Genomic DNA, 14,806 nt, shown 5'->3' on the forward strand with positions numbered 1-14,806 from the left:
AGGACAAAAAGCAATTAAGCTCTAGGGAGCTGGGGTCATTAATGAGGGGGTATTCAGTCCCACATTCATCCTCCCCATGGACCCGGCAGGATTTGGTATGTGGGAGCCCACATCCATCCTAACCGGTCCATATGCTTGGAAGGAGCACTGTGAATGTCCACACTTCCATCCAGAAAGTGTCCAAGTATGTCTCCATGACCACAGGTCAGATGGTTCCTGATGTGTCTGTAAGGGCAGTGGGCCAAGTCTGGTGCTCAAGATCACGCCGAATGGCCATCAGCTGGTCATTCAGGAAATCCTGAATTTCTGAACATGCTAGATCTCACTGCAATGCCTTCCCAGCCTCAGTGATATTCAATACCATCTCTGTCAGTAACTTCTGGGTCATAGAACTAAGGGTGGAAATGACATGTAACTCACCAACTCCAGCCTATACTTGGGTTAGCTGAGCTCCAGAAATAAGGCTAGTGGCCTTTTCTAGTTGGCCCAATTTCTTATCATGTTCTTGGCTTTTAAGAATATTTTAAATGGCTGTTGCACTACTGGCCCTAGCCCGCAGGGATCTGGTTAATTCCCCATTTTTCCAGAGGAAATAACCCAGGCTCTCTGTTGTGCTAATCCAATGGCAGCCCCTTGTGAGCAATCTGGGTATGTAGAAGTGATCTGGAAACTGGATAAGGGCAATGTCATTTAAAATCCAATTAGGGAGGGCATTACATGCTGAAGGATTTATCCAAAACACAGGGCGCAGCCTGTAGAATAAACCCCCAAATCCAATCAATACCACATTCCCAAGCATGGGTCCCACAAATTTCTTCCTGCCCATATATAATTCTTTGTTTCTTCACCAGGGTCAGTTTTTAATGTTTTTTTGTAGTCAGGAATTCCTGGACTTTGGCAATTTTAGTAGAGTGAGTGTTCCATCTTCTTTCCCGAAACAGTCGTGGTTCAACATCCTACAGGGGAGAGGTTACCAGCACATCACCCTGTAATGGTTTTGATTCTTCTAGAAAAGTTCAAAGGCACAGTAAATCTGTCAGTGGACAAGGGAGAGGTTACTAGACTTCACCTTGTACTTTTTCCCTGCTGTCCAGAAAGCACAGTGGAGCTAGAAGGAGAAATAGGCTAATCATCAGTAGGAGAATTCTCCTGATGTGGAGTGATCTTTTTGCAGTGAGAATCATGGGTCCAGGCAATCAGTCTTTGGCACTTCACAGCGGTGTCGGTAGTCAGCAGGACTTAATAAGGGCCTTTCCAGCATGGAGCCAAAGCAGTCTTTCGTTGGTAGACCTTTACATTGATCCAGTCTTCTGGTTCCAAGGATTGGCAGGGCTGCTAGGGTCTTTGGGTAGCGCTTCTTTACCTGTGAGAAAAGAAACCTAACACATTTCATTAGTGCCTGGCAGTGTTTTACAGATTTCATAGCTGCGTGGGCAAATTTAAGTCCCCCGCTTTTTCTGGTTATCAGCCAAGTCTTAACTCTGAGCAGTGTCCCTGAATGGGGCCAGCGCCTTATCCTTAGACTGAGCATGTTAGCTATTTTTTTTCCAGTTAATTCATTCTGTTCTTTTTTTCTTCTTCCCTTCTTGGCTTTTTTTAGCCTACAAAGGAAACTTCCACTCTTTACTCATACACCTTTTCCCAACCATGAACACACACACATTGCCATTATACAGTACATTAGTCTTATTATTTAATGTATGCCACATATACCCTTCCACTAAAATAACCTTATTACAGAGCTTTGGAACAACAAGCCAGGACAAGCACACCCACTTTGATGAGTTCATTCAATACAACCTCTAGTCCAATAGCTTTCCACCATCCCCAGCCCTCTGGCTAGAAGTCTGAGATAGCCAGAAGGATTCCATGTACAATATGGGGAGTGGGTTAACTTTTCATGTCCTTGCTTCCAAAGACTGTTGGTATGCAAATTTTAATAACAATTTTTAGTTAAAACATTTGGCCAATAAAGTTTCCTTTTGTTACTTAAGCAAATGTATTAGACTTTAGTATATTACATTTTTCTGATTTATCCAAACACTTTATATTCTAAATTGAACAAAACAAGTATCTGCATTTAAATCCAACACTTCCGCTTGATTCCAAACCAGACCATCCCATGAAAATATTAAACACAACAATTCTGGCCACGAGACAAACACCACAAGACAGAACATAGAACACAAAACATAATTTTTATTGTGCCAGTAAATGCATGGTACGTTGAATGCTGTTCATCTGGCATCAGTTTTCTTTGATTATCTGAAAGACAAAAAAAGAGGTCTACCCCTTCTGGGCAGTCAATCATCGCTTAAAATATACAAATACCCTTGTTGATTTTAGGCAAAACAGGGGAATTAACCCATATTTTCTTGTATGTGTTTCATAGGCAGCCCAGGTTTCAGTGGCTTCTACCTTATCAGTTAGATAATTTGCATTAATACAGATGCTTTTTGGCTTGCTTTTTACTTTTAACTCCTGCTTTTAAACACTGAAAGAAAACATCACCACTTCTAGTGCCCTTAGAGCCTAATACAATTTTAATTACATAGCACTGTATACATTTTTCAGCTAATTCAACAAAATTGTTCACAGCCAAATAATTGCAATCTAATAATTTCTTTGCCTGAATTTATTTACAAACATTTTAAAGACACCAAGAACTTTCTTCTTTAACATTTTTACAAAATGTTCCCTCCAGCAACTACAGAGTTAACTCTTCACTCTCCCTTAAATCACTTTCTTAAATCACTTATCAATTCAAATCACCATTCCAAATATCCTCCTGGGTATTTGGAATCCCCATGCTTATACTTACTTACTCCTTCCTTCCACTACACCCTCAAAAGTTTCCAACCTGTTTTCCAATCTCTCTGTCTGTTGCCTGCCCGCCTGGGCCCGATACAGCTTTTCTCGCTGAACCGTCCCTTCCTTGGGCACTAACTTGTTCCACTACCAGTTTAGCTAGGAGGGTGGGCTTCTTAACTAGCCCCCACCCCTTCTGGTCTTTTCCCTTAAACATTTTTACTTACAAAACTACCCGAGTCCTCCCTTGTGAGGCTTGCCACCTGGGCAAAAATACATGGCCCATTGGGTAAAGGCCATCTATCTGCTGACACTTAAACAGAAAAGAGAATTACACAGAGAACAGAGGGAATTACGGTCTAATCCAGATTTTCCTACTTCTATTACACTGTCCATTACAGGGGACGGGACAGAAGAATCTCAATACAACCTCAGAGCTTCATCACACACAATGGCTTCCACCCTGAGGAATTATGAACGAGAAGTTCAGTTCCGCCCACACACCTAACGCCCAAATGAACAGAGCAGAAAAACGACAGCAACCAGTTAAACAGAACTGAACCAGAACCCAGATAGCAAACCAGAACCAGATAGTGTTTCCTTATTCTATTACGGCTCACCTTTAATCATGCAATCCTCAACATATAACTCCAACAACATAGAGCAAACATAAAATAACAAGGGTAAAACAGATAGATGGTGTAAATTCTGCAGGGCTCCCCCATTCTCGATTGCTCACCAAACTGTGACAAATTTCTGTTACCAATCTATCCCTCATGTCAGGTTGGGGGAGGATAAAGAAAACACAACATATAACCAAATTTTAAAGCTTCATTAAAAATAATAAAACAACAATGGAGAGTGTTGGGAACGCTCCCACATCACTCAGAAAAAATATGAATGCCCCAAGCCTTAAGCCACTTTAATACTCACATATGTCCAGACTGGCCACATCTGTGTATAACGTTCAGAGAAGGGGAATAGGTGGACGGGAGATTATCCTGTATACAGCTTGTTTAGAATTTCCAACATGCTTCCGCTCTTGGGAGGGCTGTTCTTTTACACCCTGGAATCTCCTGCGGTGTCTCTTTCAGAGATTCCAGTCCAGGTCAGCTGCCTGTGGCTTCTCCAGTGTCACCAAGCCACACCGGCTCCGGGGTTGCAAAGGCACACTGTTGGATCTCACTGGAAAGTTAAACTTTGCAAATGTAATCTCAGTTCTGTAACTTGTATTGCCTTTGGTTTGCCTCTGTCTATATATTTTTTTCTCCACAGTCAGCTGGGGCCGAAAGCAGTTTTTCTTTGTACTTAACATAGTCTGCGTTGATACTTGACCTTGAACGCAGAGCAACTTTCTCTTTATCTCTGGGCCAAGCTGAATTTCAAATTAACCCGTTCCTAGACAAATTGCTCACACTGTGTCAGAGGCTCTTCTTTGGTGATTAAAAGCTCCTCTGCGATGTATGATCTTATCTAGATTAAAGGTACCTTCTAATGGGCATTGTTTAGATGGATTTTCACGCATGTGAAGATTCCAATTCTCTAAATACCTGCAGGTTTTAGGACCATAATGTACGTACATGTAAAATGCTGGGGTACTCTTAGGGGGTGAGGTGGAATGTTTAGACTGTCCCTTACCCATTTTCCACTCACACACACAGGGAGGGTGCCCTGTCCGTGCTAGCGGCTCATAAACTAAGGATCTCTCCCTACAGGGTACTCACACAGGAGAGACTAATGAGGATGACCACGACTCTCCTACACCTCTCTTCAGCAAAGAGCGTCGGCTAGTCTCTGGGAGACGGCGCCACTTACTCTGCGTCCAGTGAGATGATCAGATTGTCAGTAGCCCACACAGAAAGGAAGGGGGGGGAGGGAAGATGGGTTCACACACTCCTAGACCCAGGTAGCTTCCTCGCCGGATGATGCCAGGCCGAGTCAGCCCACCATGGGTTGGATCTCCTAAAATATCCACTAGTTACCGGGCTTGCATTAGAGTAGTCCTGGTCACGAGCTTTCGCTTCACAGGGTACTCTGGGCGTCTTCCGGTAACAGTCACTCACGCTGGTATACACACACACACACACACACACACACACACACACACACACACCCACCAAGGCCATTATTTCCTATTACCACGATGCATTTTATCTTGCTGCACAGTCAATAAGTTCAGATGGCATGAGCCCAACAGAGACAGACGTCCCCGTGGACAGTCCTCGTCCCAGTGCAGCTCTGGGGCATATGATGGGGGATTTTTACAAGAGCTCTCCATACAAACTAGAATGCATTCTAAGGGCATACACCCTGCCCTGCCTGCCCCGTACTCTAGGGATACGGAGACACTGGGCGTCCCCAGGTCCTAACAGGCAAAAGTCCACACCACTGGACTGTTCCTACCTTATCCACAGGACCGGTTCCTCACCGTTGCCCGCAACTGCTTCTCCGCTATCTGAGTGCGTTGCACCGTTGTGTCCTCCAAGGTCGTCCTGATGTGTCTCTGCCGAGGCCCCCGGTAAAGGCACCGGTGCGCGCTGGGTGTCGGCTGTGACCGTAGTCCGCTGGCCATCGGAGGAGTCCGGGCAAGGCTAAATTTCAGCCTCGAGCTCACCCAGGGACGCCAAAACTGTTGCTGGCCCAGAGGGCCCGAGGGGGCAACAGCGGGGTTCGTTGCCCTATGTGCATCTCACTAATTAACACACCAGAGTGGAGAAGCAAACCAAGTTTATTTGAGCTCAAAAAAAGGTGCAAGGGAGAAATAGCAATCTCAAATCCTGCACCCCCACACGCAGGCGGGGTCCCAGTATTTATACCCCTTTTGTTTCTTTTTATCTGTACTTTTCCACTGTGTAGGGGCTACTTTCTCATGCATATAACTTTGATTACAGCATCTGCTTTCCGCCTATCTTATCTAGTATTGGCTGCATCTAGTGCCAACCAGCCTTGCAGCTGCTAGTAGTCAGCACATATCACGGGAGGTTACAAAAGTTTAGTAAGGCTAACAGAAGCACTTCACATAGAGGTACTTTGGTTCACATAGGCCCAGAGCCATTCTCCCAACTTACCTAGATTTATGCCTAGTGACACCCACACTAAGAACTAGGCCTACTGGGAGATATAAGGGCAGCCTGGGTTTAGTCAAGAGAGAGACTTCAGGGAAAGCAGATGTGGGTCCAACTGCACCTGCTTTGCACCCCAACCCTCTGCCCAGCCCTGAGCCCCCTCCCGCACCCCAAACTCCTCATCTCAAGCCCCACCCCAGAGATCGCACCCCCCAGCCAAAGTCCTCACCTTCATTGCATGAATCCCATGCACTGCTACAGACTAGGGACCGAATGGCTGGGTAGCAGTTTTGCAGAAAAGGACCTAGGGGTTACGGTGGACGAAAAGCTGAATATGAGTCAACAGTGTGCCCTTGTTGCCAAGAAGGCTAATGGCATTTTGGGTTGTATAAGTAGGGGCATTTCCAGCAGATCAAGGGATGTGATCATTCCCCTCTACTCAGCACTGGTGAGGCCTCATTTGGAGTACTGTGTCCAGTTTTGGGCCCCACACTACAAGAAGGATGTGAATAAATTGGAGAGAGTCCAGCGGAGGGCAACAAAAATGATTAGGGGGCTGGAGCACATGATTTATGAGGAGAGGCTGAGGGAACTGGGATTGTTTAGTCTGCAGAAGAGAAGAATGAGGGGGGATTTGATAGCTGCTTTCAACTACCTGAAAGGGGGTTCCAAAGAGGATGGATCTAGACTGTTCTCAGTGGTAGAAGATGACAGAACAAGGAGTAATGGTCTCAAGTTGCAGAGTGGGAGGTTTAGGTTGGATATTAGGAAAAACTTTTTCACTAGTAGGGTGGTGAAGCACTGGAATGGGTTATCTAGGGAGGTAGTGGAATCTCCTTCCTTAGAGGTTTTTAAAGTCAGGCTTGACAAAGCCCTGGCTGGGATGATTTAGTTGGGTTTGGTCCTGCTTTGAGCAGGGGGTTGGACTAGATGACCTCCTGAGGTCCCTTCCAACCCTGAGATTCTATGATTCTATGATTTTGTGTCACCCGTAGCCTCCATATTGGTGCACATGACAAAATTCATTCCGCAATGGACGTCAAAAATTGGAGGGAACACTGCTTGTGTGGGGGAGGGTTGCAACGTTATTTGAGGGGTGGGTGTGTGTGTTGCAGCATGACATGGCATTGCCACCCTTACTTCTTCACTGCTGCCTGCAGAGCTGGCCCTCAGTCAGCAGCTGCCACTCTCCAGCCACCCAGCTCTGAAGTCAACAGTGCAGAAGTAAGAATGGCATATTACGGTATTGCCACCTTTACTTCTGCGCTGCTGCTAGGCGCCACCTTCAGAGCTGGGTACCCAGCCAACATCTGCCACTCTCTGGCCACCCAGCTCTGAAGGCAGTGCAGAAGTAAGGGTGGCACTACCATGACCCACCCCTACGATAATCCTGCAACTCCCTTTTGGGTCAGGACTCCCAATTTGAGAAACACTGGTCTATCCCATTAAATCTGTATAGTATAGGGTAAAAGCACACAAAATATCAGATTTAATGTGGGGAGACCAGATTTCATTGTCCGTGACACATTTTTCATGGCCGTGAATTTGATAAGACCCTAACAATACCTCTTCCTAATAAGCATCAATTCCCCAAGCATAAACCCTCAGTAACTATGTTGGCCTTATACAGTATCCTGATTGGCAAAAAAAGCAGGTATAGCTACAACCCGGATGGAGGCTTTTTTCTTCCCTTCTCTTTCCTTCTCAAGTACTTGGTCTTGTCAAATGTCCCCTGAAGCAGGGTTTTGGCTACCTCAAGGCTCTCTGTCTTACAGCATCACTGACCTCTTCAGATGTTAATTGGGGAACTAACTAACAAACACTGTACATATGATATTTTTAGTACTTATACCTCTTGCTCTCAAAGGAGTCATGTCCCAGAAATATGCACGGTGGGTGTTTTATTACTGGTATTTCTAATTATATTTTAGAAGGGACTGCAAAACAGACAGAGATCAAAGATCAGTTAATGGTTACTGTCTCATCAATCACTCATTTGAGCTATTAGTGTTGTGCCATCCAAAAGGGTCATTGTGATCCAGCTCAATATGAACCAAGCTCACTGATTGCGTGTCTTTTGTGTTTTCTTTAGGTTTGCGACCTGCCCAACAGCTGATGTGACCAAAGTTTCAAGTTGAAACACACACACGGATAGAGCCTCTGATTAACCAATTTCAGGACTCTCAGTAAATTTCAGTACCAACTGTCTGATGCCAAGAAAACCCTGCTCCCAGAATCCTCTAACAAATTCAGACATACCAAGCCATGCCAAACTCATGCTCACCACATTCATATCAATCACAGTAATTCATAATAATAATTTGGCACTGTCCCAATGTAATGCTGACAGAGCCTGGTCTTTGGCAGATGGGATTGAACCTGGGGCCTCTAGAGTTTAGTGTATGATCCTCTACTGCATGAGCCAAAAGCCAACTGCCTGTTAGCTAAAGCTGTAGAGCAGACTAATTTTCTCTCTCCCTCTAAGTGGTCTCTGTGCCACTAGATGGGACATGTGGAAGTAAGAAAAAAATTAACAAGGATTTGAAGGGGATCTTAATGCATGTCAGTCAGTAGCAAGAGTCAGGCTAGTAGTTAGCAATAATTAGGCCACACTTTAACCCTAATAACGTAAAACTGTAGAAGCGAGGATGGTGTAAGGCAAGAGGAAAAGAACTGTGTAAGAAGTTATTACGACCTTGCAACTGATAACCAAATATGTAGACTGGTGTCTCCTAGAAGTGAGAAAAATAAGATAGCAGAATGGCTTATGTTTAAACAAAATGCAGTTGTTGCTCATTATTGTCTGTATTATTGCTTGTTATTGTCTGTAACAAAGGTATAAATGCTTGCTGTAATTGTTTACCTGTTGAGAGACCTGTCTGGGACTGGGGCGACCCTGTGTCCTAGGGCACTCCCTCCCTCTATTGTAATTACTGAAAAAATACTAAAGTATTTAATTTTGCTGCACCCAAAGAAAAAGCGAGAACTGAGTTTTTCTCCGACAATTTGGGGGCTCATCCGGGATGGCAACGCCCACAGACCCACAGACTACTACGAATCATTCCCCTTCGAACCCCATGGCGCCACATGAAAGGTATAAGACCTTTTAAAATCTCTATTGGGGTATCAAAAAAAAACTGTCCATGGAAACGTCTGTCTCTGTTGGGCTCACGCCATCTGAACTTATTAACTGTGCAGCAAAATCAAATGCAAGTGGTATTAAAAAAAGGCCCCAACAAGGTTAGTTTATAGCAGTACTGAAAAACTGCTGGGTTGGCCAACAAAGTTAATGCATAGGTAAATGCATTAGGTATGCACCGGTGCTAAGGAGTTTTTACCGCCTCAAGAGGGGTTGTCATACCGCCTCATGGTATTGGGTCCAAACGTAAGGTAAAAATGCATCGTGGTAATAAAAAATAAAGGCCTTGGTGTGTGTGTGTGTGTGTACACCAGTGTAAGTAACTGTTACCGGAAGACGCCCAAAGTACCCTGTAAAGCAAAAGCTCGTAACCAAAACTACTCTAACGCAAGCCCGGTAACTAGTAAATCTTTAAAAAATCCAACCCACGGTGGGCTAACTTGGCCTGGCATCGTTCGGCAAAAAAGCTACCTGGGTCTAAAAGCGTGTAAATCCATCTTCCCTCCCCTTTCCCTTTCGTGTGGGCTACTAACAGTCTAATCATCTAACTAAACGCAATCAAAGTAAGCGGCGCCGTCTCCCAGAGACTAGCTGATGCTCTTTGCTAGAAAAAGGTGTAAAAAAGTTGTGGTCATCCTCGTTAGTCTCTCCTGTGTAAGTACCCTGTAAAAAAAAATCCTTAGTTTATAAGCCGCTAGCGCAAACAGGGCACCCTCCCTGTGTGTGTAAGTAAAAAATGGGTAAAAAACAGTCTAAGCATTCCACCTCACCCCCTAAGGGTACCCCATATTACATGTATGTACATTATGGTCCTAAAACCTGCAGGTATTAAAAAAATTAAAATCTTTACACGTGTAAAAATCCATCTAAACAATGCCCATTAAAAGGTACCTTGAAGCTTTTAATCACCAAAAAAAAGCCTCTAACACAGTGTAAGCAATTTGTCTAAAAACGGGTTAATTTAAAATGCAGCTTAAAGATTAAAAAAAAGTTGCTCTGCGTTCAAGGTCAAAAATCAACGCAAACTATGCTAAGTACAAAAAAACCCCTGCTTTCGGCCCCAGCTGGCTGTAAAAAAATTATAAACAAAGACAAACGAAAGGCAATACAAGTTACAAAACTAAAATTACATTTGCAAAGCTTAACTGTCCAGTAAAATTCAACAGTGTGCCTTTGCAACCCCGAAGCCGGTGTGGCCTGGTGACACTAAAAAAGCCACAGGCAGCTAACCTGGACTGGAATCTCTAAAAAAACACCGCAGGAGATTCCAGGGTATAAAAAAACAGCCCTCTCAAAAGCAAAAGCATGTTAAAAATTCTAAACAAGCTGTATACAAAATAATCTCCCGTCCACCTATTCCCCTTCTCTAAATGTCATACACAAACGCGGCCAGTCTAAACATGTGTAAGTATTAAAGTGGCTTAGGGCTTGGGGCATTCATGTTTTTCCTAAGTAATGTAAAAGCGTTCCCAACACTCTCCATTGTTGTTTTATTATTTTTAATAAAGCTTTAAAATTTGGTTATATGGTGTGTTTTCTTTATCTTCCCCCAACGTCCTGCAGTGTCAGCCTAATCGCCTAACATAAAAAATAAATTAATAACAAAAATTTGTCACAGTTTGGAAAGCAATTAAAAATAAAAAAGCCCTGCAAAATTTACACCATCTATTTGTTTTACCCTTGTTATTTTATGTTTGCTTTGCTTGGTACTGTTGGTGTTATATGTTAAAAATTGCCAAATAGTTTTTACTTTGTATAATGTAAAAATAACGTAAAATAATGTAGTTTTTACTTTGTATAATGACCCATCCACTCTCAGTCTTTTTTCAAGCCTAATTTAATGGTGTCAAGTTTGCAAATTAATTCAAATTCTGCTGTTACTTGTTGGAATCTGTTTTTGAAACTTCAAACACTGCTTGATTCCCATGGAAAGACTGATGACAGGGACTCCTGAGAGCTTGATAGCTGGGAGGGTGTGTACGTGTGTGTGATCTATGAGGAGCAACCTGAGTGGTTGCAAGTAAGTACAATTGTGAAGAGGTTTGTATGCATGGCGCCTGGCATGAACACTGAATCCATTTGTCATTTACTAATTTAAATCGATCATTTGGAACTGCAGGTTTTTGAAATTATCCAAAGACAATGTTACAAGGTATTTATTGTTCGAAAACCCCACTCACAAGAACATTTGTATGCGTCCAGCATGGTCTGAATAGGAGGTACTGGATCTCATCGCATGTTGGGGAGATGAATCTGTTATGGCAGAACTACATTCCAAAAAAAGGAACGCAAATACCTACGCTAAAGTCTCCAGGACCATGATGGAAAGAGGCTACTCCAGGGACACAGAGCAGTGTCATACAAAAATCAAGGCACTCAGGTAAGCATACCAAAAAGTCAGGGAGGCGAATGGGCGCTCTGGGTCACAGCCCCATACATTCCGCTTTTACCGTGAGCTCCATGCAGTTATGGGGGGTGATGCCACCACTACCCCACCACTGCCTGTGGACACCTGCAAGGGGGAAGTTGCATGAAGCAAGGAGGATGAGTCATTGGAGGACGAAGAGGAGGAGGAGGAGGAGGAGGAGGAGGAGGACAGTGCACAGGCGGCAAGTGGGGAATACATTTTCCCCCATAGCCAGGAACTAGTCTTAACGCTGGAGCCAATAGCCTCCCCCACTCCCAAGGTGGGTTCCCAGATCAGGACCCTGGAGAAGGTACTTCTGGTGAGTGAGAGCCTGATTGGAGCCACACAGTGCAGGGGAGGGGGCGGGGAACAGCTGCGCTGGCCTGTTGGCATTTAGTTTAAAGGGCTCATCCCTCATTGGAGCCACGCAGTGGGTGTGGGGGGTTGTGTGAAGCAATCATCCCAGAGAGCCTGCAGGCCCTCCTTTTACATGGCAAACCCACCAGGCATTGCTTGCTACAGGAAAGGGGGCCCAGCAGTCTGAAAGCATTGAAATGAATGTAGAAGAAGCAGAACCCTGCGTGCCCCTAGGCTGCCTGCAAGCTGAATTCTGTTGCCCGTGTGTGATGGCTTACTCACACCAAAGTGGCAGTATAAGAGGCAAAATGCTAACTTGTACAGAAAGAACATGTGCGGTGTACTATGAATTGCCTGTTTCACTAAGAGTGTCCCCTTTGTTCTCTGAAATGTATCTTTTAAAATACTACCCTCCCTTTTTCTCCTCCCGCAGGTGCAAATATTTAAATGCAGCCCCTATCTACTCTGTCCCAGAGGCTGGTACAGATTAGAAGGCGGAAAAAACAAACTCAGAACGACATGTTCACCGAGCTCATGTAGTCCTCCCAGTCCTCCGACACTGAGAGGGCCCAGCTGAATGCATGGAGGCAAATAATTGCACTCTAAGCAAAGCAGAAACTAACTATGCCCAAATCGAACATGAGGCATCGGGAATCATTTTCGGAATTCAGAAGTTTCATCAGTACCTGAAGGCAATGGGATACACCGCATCACTTCAGCACCTTATCATCCATCCACCAATGGATTAGCTGAAAGATTTGTGCAGACAATGAAACAAGCTTTGAAATCACCAAGGGGACAATTATCCATTCAAAAGCATCTGGACACCTTCTTATTATCCTACAGAAACACACCTCATGCTACGACCAAGGCATCCCCGGCCTTTCTAATGATGGGACGACAGCGGCGCACTTGCTTTGATCTGCTGAAACCTTCTGAACCCCGAGAAATTGTGCAACGTCAGCAGCAAGATCAAGTCATCAGGCATGCACCCAGAGCAAAAGACTGAACCTTTAGCCCTGGACAGCCGGTTTTGGCTCGTAATTATACTTCTGGAGCTAAATGGGTCCCTGCCACTGTCATTACTCAAATGGGACCTGTTTCCTACACAATCCAGACTGCAGAGGATCTCACTTGGCAGCGACATGTAGATCAGCTGCTGCCAGGTCATACCAGTCCTCAGGACACATCTTCAGTTGAGTTGCCTGACTTCACCACTTCCAGCAAGACACCGAATCAAGTCACCTGTTCCTGACTTTTCCCCTCCATTACTGCCAGCACCAGAGATACCCCTCTGCCCAGCACGAGCTGATACCCCATCCTCACCCCTTCGCCCTACGAACCCTGAGCCCATTGTCAGGCCCGTGCCCAAGACACTTTCGGGTGCACCAACACCAGAAGTCTGCCGTAATCCACCTAGAGACAGAAGGCCTCCTCATCGGCTGGATCTTTCGCTAGGGCGAACCCACGGTTACAGGGCAAAATAATCCCTGGGGTTCAGCCGGGAATGGAGGCCGTCTACCCACCTTCTCTAGTTTAGTGTTTGTTTTATTTAGGGGACATTCTTATTAAGCGGGGGAGGAATATGTTGTGTATTTGGTTGTCATGGTAATAGAATCTTGTGTTGCTATGGCAACTGAGTTAGATTATTAGGGGATAGCCCAGCCAGTTTGGGCTGGCTGTTGGTTAGTTCTGTGTGTGGCAATAAATGGCTGCTCCAAGGTTTACAGCTCTCTGTGTCTCCAGTGATTTCTTCCTAAAACTGTGGCCCCCAAGGATATAACATTAAGACATTTCAGAATAAATGAAATGCTTTTCCATCATAAGCAACTGCTACAGTACCCACCAGAGTGTTACATGATCACACATGAGACAGAGAATGGGGCATGTGATTCTGAATGAGAGGGGTCCACAAAACAACCTGTGCATTGAAAAGTGGCCTACGCTGCGAAGGAGTTTAGGAATGCCTGGCCTATGGTTTTTGCAAATTTCATTGAAATGTGCTTTTATTGTGTTGTATGTCAGCTGCTTGTGTAGTATTCGTATATCAGTCTAATACAGACCTCAGATAAGGTATTTAATTAGGCTCCAGTCTTTCAACGAGCTCTGCACAGGCATTATCAGAGCTTTAATTACAATCCTGGTATAGCGATGTGTAGTATAATACCCCGCTTTCAAGAAGACTCCATGTTATACTGAAATTACATACAAAAAGCTACATTAAAAATTAGTAGGATTGCAAATCAAGTACTTAAAAGCTAGGAAATGCCAGCATTAAGGGGGTTTGTATTTCACAGGAAGCTCTGCAGTAAGTGTATAGCAGAAACTTACCCAGGCCAATGCCACTCTACTGCCTCAGTTTCCCCTCTTAACAGATATCTACACGCATGTAGGCTGATGGGGGGTTCTTAGGCACAATCATCACTGAGGTGACTTAGCCCTCCAGCTAAGACACAGAGCTCACAGCACTTCTGGATTTAAATTAAATTCTAAAGGAAACAAGACCATTTTTCTATCACAGACTCATTCTGGGCATAGTCCTTCTTCCCAGGACCTGCCATATTTGTCCTTCAGCCCTTTCATTAACAGCTTTCCCACTTGGGCTCTCAACAATCCCTTCTTCCTTTTATGAATAAGGAAGATTACACCATCTGAACAGGTAGGGAGAGGAGAGAGACAATTTGCACCCACCTTCTACTATCAGTCCAGCCATTAGACCCTACACAATTGGGCTGATTGGGACCTCTTCATATGCAACTATCCTAGACCTTCTCCTTATTAGCCCTTTCCTGGCTAGGTCTTACTCATTAATGAAACAGTTAGGGCCACAGCTAGTTTCTCTGCAGTCTCTCTTTTGACTAAACCCAGGCTGCTCTTATATCTCCCAGCAGGCCTGGTTCTTAATCACATGATCCCCAACACATGACTTCTATACTAATTGCCTTCAGCTGGGGAGGCAGACTAAAGTGCCACAGATGAGGCTGAGTCCAAACCCCACCCTGACCCACTTCACCCCAAAAGGGTCAGCTC

This window comes from Mauremys reevesii, linkage group 1, assembly GCF_016161935.1.
Source record: "Mauremys reevesii isolate NIE-2019 linkage group 1, ASM1616193v1, whole genome shotgun sequence".
In the NCBI taxonomy this organism is placed as follows: domain Eukaryota; kingdom Metazoa; phylum Chordata; order Testudines; family Geoemydidae; genus Mauremys; species Mauremys reevesii.